This window comes from Dendrobates tinctorius, unplaced genomic scaffold, assembly GCF_039654945.1.
Source record: "Dendrobates tinctorius isolate UK_male_01 unplaced genomic scaffold, ASM3965494v1 ptg000100l, whole genome shotgun sequence".
Classification (NCBI taxonomy): Eukaryota; Metazoa; Chordata; class Amphibia; order Anura; family Dendrobatidae; genus Dendrobates; species Dendrobates tinctorius.
Window position 1 is genome coordinate 3,384,543 of NW_027361768.1, and position 16,466 is coordinate 3,401,008.

Here is a 16,466-nt window from a genome sequence, read left to right on the forward strand (position 1 = left end):
GGGGGAGGGGCTAAATTACTTTGTGATGAATGAGGGCTCCATTACCTCATCTCCCCTTTGACTCCGGACTGACTGCACTCTCTCCCTCTATATTACCCTTGACTGAGCCCTCTCCCACTATATGACCCCTGACTGAGTCCTCTCCCAATATTTGACCCCTAACTCCCTAACTGAGCCCCTTCCCTTGTATCACCCCTGACTGCACTCTTTCCCTCCGTATCACCCCTAACTGAGCCCCCTCCTGTATCACCCCTGCTGAATCCCCTCACCCTGGAAACACCCTGACTGAGCCCCTCTGCCCTTGTATTACCCCTGACTGTGCCACTTCCCTCTATATCACCTCTGACGGAGCCCTCTCCCTGTATCTCAACTGACTGCACCACCTCCCCTTGTATCACCCCTGATTGAATGCTTCTCCCACTATATTACCACTGAGCCGCCTCCCTTGTATCACCCCTGCTGAACCCCCTCACACTGGAAACACGCTGACTGAGCCTCTATACCCCTGTATTACCCCTGACTGCGCCACCTCCACCTGTATCATCCTGATTGAGCCTCTTTCTCCCTGTATTACCTCTGACTGTGCCACCTCCCTCTGTATCACTCCAGACTTAGCTCCCCCTGTATTACCCCTGATGAACCCCCCTTCTTGTATCACCACTGATTGCACCCTCTTCTCCTGCTTCCCCTCCCCCTGTATCACCCCTGACTGATTAAACCCTCTCTCCTTGTATCTCCACTGACTGCGTCACCTCCCCCTGTATCACCTCTGACTGTGTTCCCTTTCCCGTATCACCCCTGACTGACTAAACCCCCTCTCCCTGTATCACCCCCAGCTGAGCCCTCTCTCTGTATATCCACTAATTGCACCTCCTCCCCATGTATCTCCCCTTACTTGGCCCCCTTCCTTGTATCACCCCTGACTGCTCCCCCTCCCCTGTATCACCCCTGCAGAACCCAATTGCCCGGGAATCACCCTGACTGAGCCTCTCTACCCCTATATTACCCCTGACTGCACCACCTCCTCCTGTATCATCTTGATTGAACCTCTTTCCCTCTGTATCACCCCTGACTGAGCCCTCCGTATCACCCCTGCTGAATCCCTTCCCTCTGTATCACCCCTGACTGAGCCCTCCGTATCACCCCTGCTGAATCCCCTCTCCCTGTATCACCCCTGACTGCACCCTCTCCTCCTGTATCACCCCTAACTGCTTCCTCTCCCCCTGTATCACCTCTGACTGACTAAACCTGTTCTCCCTGTATCTCCACTGACTGTGTCACCTCCCCCTATATCACCCCTGACTGTGTCCCCTCCCCCTGACTGAGCCTCTCTTCCCCTATATTATCCCTGACTGACTGTGTCCCTCTTTCCCTGTGTCACCCCTGACTGAGCCCCCTCCCCTGTATCACTCCTTGCTGCACCACCCCCTCTGTATCATGATGACTGTGTCCCTCTCCCCCTGTATCACACCTGGCTGCGCCACCTCCCTCTGTATCACCGTGACAGAGCCCCTATCCCCCTGTATTACCCCAGATTGACTGTGTCACTTTCCCCCTGTATCATCCCTGACTAATTCCCCTCCCCCTGTATCACCCCTAACTGCACCACCTTCTCTGCATCATCCCTGACTGAGCCCCTCTACCCCTATATTATTCCTGACTGCACCCCCTCCCCCGTATCACCCTGACTGAGCCCCTCTGCCCCTGTATTACCCTTGGCTGCGCCACCTTCCTCTGTACCACCCTGATTGAGTCCCTCTCTCTGTCTCTCCCTGACTGTTGCCCTCTCCCCCTGTATCACCCCTTGCTGTGCCACCTTCCTCTATATCACCCTGACTGTGCCATATCCACCTGTATCACTCCTTCCTGCACCACCTCCCTCTTTATACCCTGACTGGGCCCCTCTCCCCCTGTATCACCCCTAGCTGTGCTACCTTCCTCTGTATCACCCTGACTGAGCCATCTGCACCTGTATCACTCCTTCCTGCACCACCTCCCTCTTTATACCCTGACTGGGCCCCTCTCCTCCTGTATCACCCCTGGCTGTGCCACCCTCCTCTGTATCACCATGACTGAGCCTCTCTCCTTGTATCACCCCTGACTGAGACACCTCCCTCTGTATAACTCTGACTGACTGAACCCCCTCTCCCTATATCAACCCTGCTAAACCCCCTCTGACTTTATCCATCTGATATTAGCGAGTTTTATTGCACAATTGGTGATCTTGTATTTATTTCTATGTAGCTACATAGTGGGTCCCAAGAATGATTTTCTCTTTTGGGCACAAGGTGCTCCAGTCCGACGCTGAACATGCTCCTTCCTGACCTCCGAAGATTAGGGCCTTGATTACTACCTCTTGGAACTAAAGGTATAGCGTGCCGGTCTGGCCTGCACATTGTGATAGCCCAAAAGTGTTGTACATTGCCATCTGTACGATGTGCATGACCAGCTTCTTGTACCACACCTTGGCGTTTCTCATGACACTGTACGGTTGGACAACTTGATCAGTGAGATCAACTCCCCTTATGTTCTTGATGTACCTAAATATACAGTCTGGTTTGCAGACCTGTGTAGAGGTAGCTCATACAGTGCTCGGGGTGTTGCCGTCACCATGTATAGTGGTTAAGAAAAGGACATTCCTCTTGTCCTTGTATTTGACCACCAGCATGTTTTTGCTACATTGGGCTCTGCTTTCACCTTTTCTGAGCAATTGCCCAATTAGCATCTTAGGGAGGCCTCTCTGATTTTTGAGGACAGTACCGCACAGAGAGGGACTTGAACAGTGGGATGCTGGTATGAAAGTTATCTACATAGAGGTAATAACCTTGATCCAGCAGTGGGTGCACCAAATCCCACACAATTCTCCCACTCGCTCCCAGGAATGATGAGGTGCTGTTTTGTGACAAAAATTGTTGTGTGAACAAATGTATTTGGCCCACCATGAGGTTTACAAATTCCTTAGAGAAAAAGATTTTGAAAAAGTTTATTCCTGTGAGGCCGGCAGTGTCAAATTTGATTCCTGATTGCGCCACAAAATCAGTAATCAGTGGCTCATAATCTTTAGGGAGTGAGGTCCATACAGAGTCAGAAACGGTGGGCGGTTGTTCAATTTCTGTCCTGAGGCTTCTACATGGCAGTTCTGTATCACTGGAGAAAGAGGATGAGGACAAGTCAGAAAAATAAAGGAAAGTGGGATCCTCTACCACACTGTCTGTGTCGGAGGCAAGGAAAGCATATGACTGCTCAACTGAATACCAGGTTTGAGACGAAAATTAAATCAGAAGAAAACAAATTGTATACACAATAAAATGTCCTGCACAAGATCCACAATAAAATCCTCCTAAAATAAGTGCAAAAAAATGGGCAAAAAAAGTCTAAAATAATTTTTATTTATTGAAAATTAATATATAATTAATAAAATTACTACTAATAAAAAGTATATACAGTTGTGGCCAAAAGTATTGACACCCCTGCAATTCTGTCAGATAATACTCAGTTTCTTCCTGAAAATGATTGCAAACACAAATTCTTTGTTATTATTATCTTCATTTAATTTGTCTTAAATGAAAAAACACAAAAAGAATTGTCCTAAAGCCAAATTGGATATAATTCCACACCAAACATAAAAAAGAGGGTTGACAAAAGTATTGGCACTGTTCAAAAAATCATGTGATGCTTCTCTAATTTGTGTAATTAACAGCACCTGTAACTTACCTGTGGCACCTAACAGGTGTTGGCAATAACTAAATCACACTTGCCAGTTGACACGGATTAAAGTTGACTCAACCTCTGTCCTGTGTCCTTGTGTGTACCACATTGAGCATGGAGAAAAGAAAGAAGACCAAAGAACTGTCTGAGTGTCAGAGACACCGCACTACACTTGCTCATAGAGCCAGTGCGCGTGTCCTGAGTACAGAAGCAGTGCTAAACGAGGTACAGGAGGAATAAACAGACGGGAGGTCAGACAAAGCCAAAGGTCATACACAGGATCACAGTACAGTACCAGTGATGAGACAGAGCGGATAATCAGGGCCAAGCAGAGATCAAAACCAAACAGACATAGGAGGTACCAGGCAGAATCCAAAGCGATATCCAGAGAACAGACCGAGTCATACACAGAGAATCAAGTAACCAGAACACAGCACAAACACACTCAGGGGTCACCACACAAATGCCAAGGGCAAAAGTATAACTGACAGGGATGGGAGCGTACTGAGGCTATAAGAAGCCTCCCCCAGAACCAGGGAGAGGCCACAATCATAGCCCCAGGTGTGCAGGTAAGCCTGCATCGGGATCACAACCTTTAACCCCAGAAATGCCAGTCATCAGCACTGGTTCCAAACATTAACCCCACGTGTGCGAGTCAAACCCGCACTGAGATCATGACACTGAGGACTTGAGAAACCAAATTGTGAGGAAGCAAGAGCAATCTCAAGGCTACAAGTCCATCTCCAAAGACCTGAATGTTCCAGTGTCTACCGTGCGCAGTGTCATCAATAAGTTTAAAGCCCATGGCACTGTGGCTAACCTCCCTAGATGTGGACGGAAAAGAAAAATTGATAAGAGATTTCAATACAAGATTGTGCAGATGTTGCATAAAGAACCTCGACTGACATCCAAACAAGTTCAAGCTGCACTGAAGTCCGAGGGTACAACAGTGTCAACCCGTACTATCCGTTGGCGTCTGAATGAAAAGGGACTGTATGGTAGGAGACGCAGGAAGACCCCACTTCTTACCCCGAGACATAAAAAAGCCAGGCTGGAGTTTGCCAAAACTTATCTGAAAAAGCCTAAAACATTTTGAAAGAATGTTCTCTGGTCAGATGAGACAAAAGTAGAGCTTTTTAGGCAAAGGCATCAACATAGAGTTTACAGGAGAAAAAGAGAGGCATTCAAAGAAAAAAACATGGTCCCTACAGTCAAACATGGCCGAGGTTCCCTGATGTTTTGGGGTTGCTTTGCTGCCTCTGGCAATGGACTGCTTGACCGTGTGCATGGCATTATGAAGTCTGAAGACTACCAACAAATTTTGCAGCATAATGTAGGGCCCAGTGTGAGAAAGCTGGGTCTCCCTCAGAGGTCATGGGTCTCCCAGCAGGACAATGACCCAAAACACACTTCAAAAAGCACTAGAAAATGGTTTGAGAGAAAGCACTGGAGAGTTCTAAGGTGGCCAGCAATGAGTAGAGACCTGAATCCCATAGAACACCTGTGGAGAGATCTAAAAATGGCAGTTTGGAGAAGGCACCCTTCAAATATCAGGGGCCTGGAGCAGTTTGCCAAAGAATGGTCTAAAATCCCAGCAGAGCATTGTAAGAAACTCATTGATGGTTACTGGAAGCGGTTGGTCGCAGTTATTTTGGCTAAAGGTTGTGCAACCAAATATTAGGCTGAGGGTGCCAATACTTTTGTCTGGCCCATTTTTGGAGTTTTGTGTGAAATGATCAATGTTTTGCTTTTTGCTTCATTCTCTTCTGTGTTTTTTCATTTAAGACAAATTAAATGAAGATAATACCAAAGAATTTTGTTTGGAATAATTTTCAGGAAGAAACTGAGTATTATCTGACAGAATTCCAGGGGTGTCAATACTTTTGGCCACAACTGTGTGTGTGTGTATATATATATATAGAGTAATTGAACAGCTGAATTTAGCGCATATGTAAATAAAACCCAATACTATGTATAAAAACTATATCTAAATACCATGCTGACAAATGAAGACCAAGACTCTAGTAATACCAAATACATATCAAAGTACCACTAATCTGTGCAAAAAGGACAAAATTATGTAAATAGCACAATAAATATTAAGTGCATAAAAAGATTATGTGAATTAAAAAATAATGTGACTTAATAAATATATATAAAAATTATATATTTTCATTAGATAAAAATATACAAAAAAAGTGCTGATGTGCTTTAGCAAAATACTATTCTAATAAAATAGTGCAATTGTGCAATGCAAAAAATAATAAATATTTGTGCAAAGGTGCTAGTACTCTAAACAATCTGTCACAATATATGGCTCTTTTAGGCTACTTTCACACTTCAGGTTTTCGGCGTCAGGCGCGATCCGGCGTCGTGCCGGAACGCCAGATCCGGCAAATGTTTAGTAAAACCGGATGTGACGGATCCGTTTTTCTGCCGGATCCGTCTTTTTCTTGACAGACAAAACCGGATCCGTCTCATCCGGTTCATCCGTTTTTCGACGGATTACGCCGGATCCGGTTTTTAAAATTGACCCTTGTGGCCTTCCGAACGGGATTGGCTACTGGAAAACTATATATAGCATGTTCCTACAGCCCTTCTTTGACAGGTTGTAGAGGAGAAAGTGCAGGTTGGAGAGAAGAGCAAGTTATTGGCGAAGATGGATGTTGTCATTGGAAATATTTTGAAGAATTTGGCGGATTTTATAGCGGAGGCGAATCGTTTGAGGGTGATTGTTCTGGAGAAGGAGAGAGCGAGACAGCAGCGCATCAGGCATCGTAGACGACGTTTGTGGATCCACCCCTTCACAGCCAAGAGAATGACGCGTGGGGTCTATTCTACACTTTGCATGGACCTTCGACGAAACTCGGATAAATTTTTTGGATATGTTAGGATGAAAATGGAGAATTTTGATTACTTGGTGGAGCGCATTGCACACCTCATAAGAAAAGCGGACACCTATTGCCGCTTCTCTGTTTCACCCACAGAGCGTCTGATGGTGACTTTAAGGTAAGCCACATTTATTGGATGTGATCGCATCAGAGCACACTTTCACTGCAATCTTGTTGGTGGTAGTTTGTATCTCCAAGTGTTATAGCTCAGTTTTGGTATGTAATGCTGTGATTTAAAACTAATTTATTGTTTTTTAATTCCCCACAGATTTCTTGCAACTGGAGAATCCCTTTCGTCACTGCATTTCCAGTACAGACTCGGGATTTCCACCATATCTGGAATAGTGAAGTACACATGCCGTGCACTGTGGGACTCCTTAGCTGAAGAGTTTTTACCAGAGCCCACAACAGAGAGGTGGATTGAAATTGCTGACAAGTTTCAACAGATATGTCAGTTTCCCAACTGCTTGGGCGCTGTGGACGGGAAACATATCCGCATTGTAAAGCCAGCTGGATCGGGATCGGAATATTTCAATTACAAGAAATATTTTTCAATTGTCCTCATGGCCATCGCTGACGCGGAATACAAATTTATTGCGGTTGATATTGGGGCCTATGGCCGCTCCAATGACTCTCAAGTTTTCAAACTGTCTGCCATGGGGCGTAAACTGTATGGAAACACCTTCAAGTTCCCACCACCTAGACCGCTGCCGCAAACATCTGGTCCACCTATGCCATTTGTCTGTGTAGGGGATGAAGCCTTCCAGCTGTCAGAACACCTTTTGAAACCGTACTCTAGCAGAGGATTGACAAGACCAAAACGCATTTTTAATTACCGCCTCACAAGAGCAAGAAGAATGGTTGAATGTACCTTTGGTATTCTGACAGCCAAATGGCGGGTCCTATTGACTGCGATCAACCTCAAGACAGAAACTGTGGACGAGGTGATCAAAGCGTGCGTGGTACTCCACAATTTTGTTATCTGCAAGGAACCCATTTCCATTGAGGACACCTCTGAAGAAACCACCTTGCAAGATTACCATAACATTACCACTAGAAGTTCTGTGACGGTTTCAGTAATGAGGGACAATTTTGCACTATACTTTATGTCACCTCAAGGCAGAGTACACTGGCAGGATGACAGAGTGTGAAAGATTTGTGCCCAACCAAACTTGTGTACCTTCTGTACCAACAGTATATACAGTCATATGTAAAAGTTTGGGCACCCCTATTAATGTTAACCTTTTTTCTTTATAACAATTTTGGTTTTTGCAACAGCTATTTCAGTTTCATATATCTAATAACTGATGGACTCAGTTATATTTCTGGATTCAAATCAGGTTTATTGTACTAACAGAAAATGTGCAATCTGCATTTAAACAAAATTTGACCGGTGCAAAAGTATGGGCACCCTTATCATTTTCTTGATTTGAACACTCCTAACTACTTTTTACTGACTTCCTGAAGCACTAAATTGGTTTTGTAACCTCATTGAGCTTTGAACTTTATAGCCAGGTATATCAAATCATGAGAAAAGGTATTTAAAGTGGCCACTTGCAAGTAGTTCTCCTATTTGATTCTCCTATAGAGTGGCATCATGGGCTCCTCAAATCAACTCTCAAATGATCTGAAAACAAAGATTATTCAACATAGCTTTTCAGGGGAAGGATACAAAAAGTTGTCTCAGTAATTTAACCTGTCAGTTTCCACTGTGAGGAACATAGTTAGGAAATGGAAGAACACAGGTACAGTTCTTGTTAAGCCCAGAAGTGGCAGGCCAAGAAAAATGTCAGAAAGGCAGAGAAGAAGAATGGTGAGAACAGTCAAGGACAATCCACAGACCACCTCCAAAGACCTGCAGCATCATCTTGCTGCAGATGGTGTCACTGTGCATCGGTCAACAATACAGCGCATGCATAACGCCTTTTTGTATGACCAAACAACTCAATCTTTGTTTCATCAGTCCACAGGACCTTCTTCCAAAATGTAACTGGCTTGTCCAAATGTGCTTTTGCATACCTCAGGCGACTCTGTTTGTGGCGTGCTTGCAGAAACGGCTTCTTTCGCATCACTCTCCCATACAGCTTCTCCTTGTGCAAAGTGCGCTGTATTGTTGACCGATGCACAGTGACACCATCTGCAGCAAGATGATGCTGCAGGTCTTTGGAGGTGGTCTGTGGATTGTCCTCGACTGTTCTCACCATTCTTCTTCTCTGCCTTTCTGATATTTTTTACCCGCAGGTGTACTAGAGGTGGCAGGGGCAGAAGGTTGGGGTAAAGGGAAAGCGATCTCCTCACCAGCAGCTTCATGTAATGTAGGCGGCCACGATGCTCCTGTGCTGGTGGATGGGACTGATGGGTCGAATGTGTGGGAAGGCTGGGAAGGTGCAGATGTACCGGGGCGGTCGAAGTCTCCCTCGGTGCCGGTCTCCTCAGGGATCGCCTCAGAAGGGTCCAATCGTGCAGGCTCCCGAGTGCTGCTCACCGTGCTGTGGAATAAAGAGAAAAAAAAAACAATTAAAATAGTGACATGGTATGGCCCTGGCTGAAAAAAAAAAGTTACATCTAAACATTTTTTTGTCACATGTGGTGTGTAATATTTACCTTCTGGTGAGCATTGTCTCCCGGAGGAACGACAGGGCTCGTGCGTACTTGTACTTGCTCCTGCGTCCTCCAGATCCACTCGGGGCCCGCATCTCTTTATTGAACTCCTTCTTGAAACGATCCCTCACAGACCGCCACCGCTTCACAATTCTCTCCCCTGAAACGAGAAAGGACAAAGTGGTTAGTATACAACATCAGTGTTTCCCAAACTCCAGTCCTCATGGTCCCCAGGGGTCATGTTTTCAGGATTTCCAAAGTAAATAGAAATCCTGAACACATGATCCGTGGGGACCACGAGGACTGGAGTTCGGGAAACACAGGTTTAAATCAAGCAACCGGTACTGTATATACTTACGCTCTTTAATCTGGGCCCGAGCTTCGAGGTCCTCCCAGCGGTCCACAAGGAGCGAACAGATTTCCTCCCAGAGTCGTCGGGTAACGATCAGGTCAGCGTGGCATCGGTCAGCCATATTCCAGAGCGGCTCCCTTTCTCTGACGAGATCGATGAGGCGGTCGACATCAATCCCTCCATCCTCACCGTCAGAGTCGGGAGCACGCTGTGAAGGCTGTTAAAGAAAAAGACAAAAATAACATAATTAGCCTCCACAAAAGAAATGAAATAAAAAGTGCAAAAAAAACAAAGCAAAAATATTTATACTTACACGCTGGTGACCACCGCGTTGCTGTCGCCGACGACCCTGGGAGGCACTGCGAGGACCTCTTGGCCGAGCACCAGATTGGGAAGACTAGAGAAGAAAACAAAAAATGTTATGTCTTTGGATGTAGGCATTTGTTTGCTGTGTGTGGTCTGCAGAACATTGTTTTCTATGTGTTGTGTGTAGTGTGATGTTGTGTTTCTGCGTTTGATGCAAAAAACTTACCAATTGTGAGCCCACTCCAAGTGTCTGTCCACCCCTTCCTTCTTCTTCTGGGAGCTCCTCTTCATCTTGTGATTCCTGTTTTGAAATAAAAGGCAATGAATACACATATATTACAGAGATGATGGATTTTGGAAATAAAAACTTACCGTCAAACGCTGACGATGCTAGGGAGGGCTCCCAGAAGATGTGCTGTCTTCCTCATGGCCAGACTCCATGGCTGTGGGTGGTGTTTCTGCTGCTGCCATTGCTGCTGCTGCTGCTGCATCTATTGGGCGGCTGTTGAATAAAGAGAAACAAAGGGCCAATGAATATCTTGATATTCCATAGCCCTAGTTTGGAGGAATGGGGGATTTGATAATTACCGTCTCTCATCTGCTGCTGGACTCCCCTCCCGTTGTTCAGCATGCTGCTCCATTTGGGGTGGTGCTGATGGTGCTGCTGCTGCAGATGTCTGCTGCCTTCTCCTGCTCCTGGTTCTTGGCTTGGGTGGCATGTTGGGTGTGGCTGAGGGTCCCATTGTCTTGCTTTTATATATGTCCTGTGGGCAGAGCTACTGAGCATGCTCAGACCAAAAAAAACGGATCCGGCGCATTGCGGAGCTCATAGGCTTTCATTGTATGAAAAAGCCGGACACGCCGGATCCGGCGTGTCCGGCTTTTTCGACGGATACAAAAAACGTTACAGTCACCGTTTTTTCCAGACGCCGGATCGCGTCACATTGCCGGATCCGGCGAAAATCGGATGAAACGCATGGCCATCCGGCTCGATCCGGCTCTAATGCAAGTCAATGGGGGGAAACCGGATCCGGCATTGCATTTCGACGGATCCGGTTTTAGTCAAAAGCGCCGGATCGCGCCTGAAGCAGAAAACCTGATGTGTGAAAGAGGCCTTAAATATAGTGCAAAATACTGCAGCACAATGAATAAGATGAAAGTGCCACAGTAAAGTCAGACCAAACACTGCAGCCCAATAAATAATGAAAGGGCGGCAGTGCTATAAAAACAGATGTAAACAGGCAGTAAAATAATGCAGAGCACTGCAGCACAATAAATAAAATGAAAGTGCCACAATGCTTGGAAGACAAATGAAAGCAGGCAAATAATGAAAGAATATACTCAAGGGCTTTGCGTCCCTAAAATAATGTGCTCGGATCCCTACACGCGTTTCGGCGCAAACCTTCTTCCGGGGGTGTGCACAAAGAAAACAGGGAGGCATGCATATTTATATATTGATGGGCCAATCAGCGCTAAGTATCTCTCATAGTGTGGAATAGATGGGCGCATGCACGGCCGCACGAACTGCCAATAACATGCACCCAGCATCACCTGGGTAACGCACAAGATCCCAAACACTGCCCACGTGATCACGTGAACGGGTGAAGACCAGGAGTGCGTCAGCAGGGATACAGACACCAGAATGAATGAGATCAGTAGCCGGGAAAGTCGCGCATGCGCACTGCCGCACATATGAGACTTAGGAGAATTATATATTTAATGATAAAGCCACAAAGAATAAACGAATAAGAAAGATGAACTGCATGTATAAAATATGGTATAATATAGTATCTGTAAGTATGTATTGTTGACCGATGCACAGTGACACCATCTGCAGCAAGATGATGCTGCAGGTCTTTGGAGGTGGTCTGTGGATTGTCCTTGACTGTTCTCACCATTCTTCTTCACTGCCTTTCTGATATTTTTCTTGGCCTGCCACTTCTGGGCTTAACAAGAACTGTACCTGTGTTCTTCCATTTCCTTACTATGTTCCTCACAGTGGAAACTGACAGGTTAAATCTCTGAGACAACTTTTTGTATCCTTCCCCTGAAAAGCTATGTTGAATAATCTTTGTTTTCAGATCATTTGAGAGTTGTTTTGAGGAGCCCATGATGCCACTCTTCATAGGAGAATCAAATAGGAGAACTACTTGCAAGTGGCCACTTTAAATACCTTTTCTCATTTTTTGATACACCTGGCTATGAAGTTCAAAGCTCAATGAGGTTACAAAACCAATTTAGTGCTTCAGGAAGTCAGTAAAAAGTAGTTAGGAGTGTTCAAATCAAGAAAATGATAAGGGTGCCCATACTTTTGCACCGGTCAAATTTTGTTTAAATGCAGATTGCACATTTTCTGTTAGTACAATAAACCTCATTTGAATCCAAAAATATAACTGAGTCCATCAGTTATTAGATATATGAAACTGAAAAACCTGTTGCAAAAACCAAAATTGCTATTAAGAAAAAAGGTTAACATTAATAGGGGTGCCCAAACATTTACATATGACTGTATAATGACTGAGAAATATAGAACAACTAATAAAAAAAGAAATGATGAAAAAATAAATCAAAAATAATATTATGTAATCAATATATAAATAAATAAAAAATAAATAATGAAAAAAACTAAAAATAAAAATAGAAAATAAATAAAAATACAAATAAAAATAATAATAAAATAAAAAATGAAAAAATAATATAAAAATAATAATAAAAGAAAATAAAGAAAAATATGGAAAAATAAAATAAGGTAAATAAAATAATAATTAAATATATTAAATATAATAATATATGTATAATTAGTCAATGTCCAAAATATGCAAAACATCTTTCAGAAATTCTTCAAAATTGAAACTCCAACAAGGATGAGTCAATCCAGAACCAGATTTTCAAGATGTTCAGAAACTTCTCCAATGTTCATCAGTATCAACTTGGATTGGTCCCAAAATATAAAACACAAAAACAAAGTACTAAAAGTATAAAGAAAAAAGAGTCAATATATGCGACATAAATATATTTTATATATATTATTTTTTATAAGTATACTAGCTGAAGAGCCCGGCGCTGCCCGGGCATAGTAACTAACTGTGGTTAGTTGTAGCAAATTATAATTATCCTCCATCCCATAGTCCCGTGCCCATATACCCATCACACATCCTCCATCCCATAGTCCCATGCCCATATACCCATCACACATCCTCCATCCCATAGTCCCATGCCCATACACCCATCATACATATTCGCCATCCCATAGTCGAGTGCCCATATACCCATCATACATATCCGCCATCCCATAGGCCTGTGCCCATATACCCATCATACATATCCTCCATCCCATAGTCCAGTGCCCATATACCATCACACATCCTCCATCCCATAGTCCCATGCCCATATACCCATCATACATATTCTTCATCCCATAGTCCCATGCTCATATACCCATCAAACATATTCTCCATCTCATAGTCCCATGCCCATATACCCATCATACATATTTGCCATCCCATAGTCGAGTGCCCATATACCCATCACACATCCTTCATCTCATAGTCCCATGCCCATATACCCATCATACATGTCCTCCATACCATAGTCCCGTGCCCATATACCCATCATACATATCCACCATCTCCCAGACATACACACACACACACATACACACATGCATACACACTTTGAGCTTTATATATTAGATAGCTCAAGAGCCCGGCGCTGCCTGGGCATAGTAACTAACTGTGGTTAGTTGTAGCAAATTAAAATTATCCTCCATCCCATAGTCCCGTGTCCATATACCCATCACACATCCTCCATCGCATAGTCCCATGCCCATATACCCATCACACATCCTCCATCCCATAGTCCCATGCCCATATACCCATCATACATATTCACCATCCCATAGTCCCATGCCCATATACCCATCATACATATCCTCCATCCCATAGGCCCGTGCCCATATACCCATCATACATATCCTCCATCCCATAGTCCAGTGCCCATATACCATCACACATCCTCCATCCCATAGTCCCATGCCCATATACCCATCATACATATTCTTCATCCCATAGTCCCATGCCCATATACCCATCAAACATATTCTCCATCCCATAGTCCCATGCCCATATACCCATCATACATATTTGCCATCCCATAGTCAAGTGCCCATATACCCATCACACATCCTTCATCTCATAGTCCCATGCCCATATACCCATCATACATGTCCTCCATACCATAGTCCCGTGCCCATATACCCATCATACATATCCGCCATCTCCCGGACATACACACACACACATACATACACACTTTGAGCTTTATATATTAGATAGCTCAAGAGCCCGGCGCTGCCCGGGCATAGTAACTAACTGTGGTTAGTTGTAGCAAATTAAAATTATCCTCCATCCCATTGTCCCGTGTCCATATACCCATCACACATCCTCCATCCCATAGTCCCATGCCCATATACCCATCACACATCCTCCATCCCATAGTCCCATGCCCATATACCCATCATACATATTCGCCATCCCATAGTCCCATGCCCATATACCCATCATACATATCCTCCATCCTATAGTTGAGTGCCCATATACCCATCATACATATTCGCCATCCCATAGTCCCGTGCCCATATACCCATCATACATATCCTCCATCCTATAGTCCAGTGCCCATATACCCATCACACATCCTCCATCCCATAGTCCCGTGCCCATATACATATCCGCCATCCCATAGTCCCGTGCCCATATACCCGTCAAACATATCCTCCATCCCATAGTCCAGTGCCCATATACCCATCACACATCCTCCATCCCCTAGTCCCGTGCCCATGTACATATCCGCCATACCATAGTCCCGTGCCCATATACCCGTCATACATATCCTCCATCCCATAGTCCAGTGCCCATATACCCATCACACATCCTCCATCCCATTGTCCCGTTCCCAGATACCCATCATACATATCCTCCATCCCATAGTCCGGTGCCCATATACTCAGCACACATCCTCCATTCTATAGTCAACCATTATGACATCATAATGAGGGGCGGGGCTTGATATGCACAGACTGCTTCCCCAGTATGCAAATAGGGGCATTATGACATCACAATGAGGGGCGGGGCTTGACGCACACAAACTTTTTCCCCCAGTATGTAGATAGGGGCAAAATTGTTTGGTGAATTGGAACATGCGGGGTTAAAATTTCGCCTCACAACATAGCTTAGGATGCTCTCGGGGTCCAGACGTGTGACTGTGCCAAATTTTGTGGATGTAGCTGCGACGGTGCGGATGCCTATCCTGGACATAGAGACACACACACACACACACACACACACACACACACACACACACACACACACACACACACACACACACACACACACACACATACATACACACTTTGAGCTTTATATATTAGATATGCCCCAAAAAAGTTAATATATAGTACTGTATATATAATTATTAAAATATAATTAAAATGTTTCTTAAAAATAGAAATATATAAAATTCACTAAGATCAAAGAAAGGACAAATAACTTAAAGTCTCGTTAAGACCCAGAGGTTGAAGTGTCCTGATCCACCTGGTTTCTTTTAGCGCAAGCTGGCGACTAACATTGCTGCCACGAAGGTCCGTAATGATGCGATCTATACCAAATACCCATAGACCAGTGGGATCACAATTATGATATTTTTTTAAATGTCTTGGTATTGTCTTTAGATGTTCCATTACCATCTCTTTCTCAGCAGCAATAATTTCTCTCACCCGTTCCCGCACATGAATTTTTAAAGATCTTGTTGTAAGCCCAATATAAATTTTTGAGCATGGGCATGTGGCATGATAGATTACTGCCTTCGTGTTACACATAATGGTCTGAGTGATTTTATTGTCAGATCCAAAAAAACTGGTGGCATGGTTAATATTAGAACAGGCAATACAATTGACGCATGGAGAACATCCCCATTTTTCAATGGGTTTTGAAACCAAGGAAGGAAATAATGTTGATTGGTTATTGATGGGATAAAAATTCTTTTTCAAATGACCCTTCAAATTGCATGCACAATGTGCCGTTATACATGGCCACTTTGGGAGATACTCTTTAAGAAGTGGATCACTTGTAAGTATAGACCAATTTTTTGAGAGAATGTCACGCATCAAACCCCATTGGGGATGATATTCAGTAATAATCTAACTTTGTTTTCTTTTTGTGGTGTATGTGTTGAAAAAATTAGACTTTCACGTCTTAAGAGCACGATGGTACACCTTTTTAACACATTTACGACTGTACCCATGGTCAAAAAACCTCCTCATCATTTCATCAACTCGTATTTTAAAATCCTCAAAAGAAGAACACAGCCGTCAAAGCCTCAGAAACTGCCCAGTAGGTATAGCATTAATAACATGCTTGGGATGCGATGAGGAGGCATGTAACAGTGAATTCACTGATATCTTTTTACGAAAAATATCTGTCTGAAGTTGGTAGGTGTCGGGTTCCAGCCTCTGCACACCAGGAAACCCAAGCCTTGCCGTCTGCGGTCTCCCATTCCTCTCCGGCCGAGAGGAGCCTGCTCAGCAAAGACGTCGTTCTCGGCGTCTTGCT

At 44.3% G+C, this 16,466-nt stretch overlaps 1 protein-coding gene across 6 annotated transcripts in view; it reads left to right on the top strand.

Annotated features, from left to right (window-relative positions):
• The window catches only part of CTNND2 (catenin delta 2), a 3,465,616-nt gene that overhangs the window by 2,531,048 nt on the left and 918,102 nt on the right, over window positions 1–16,466 (top strand). The window lies entirely within an intron of this gene.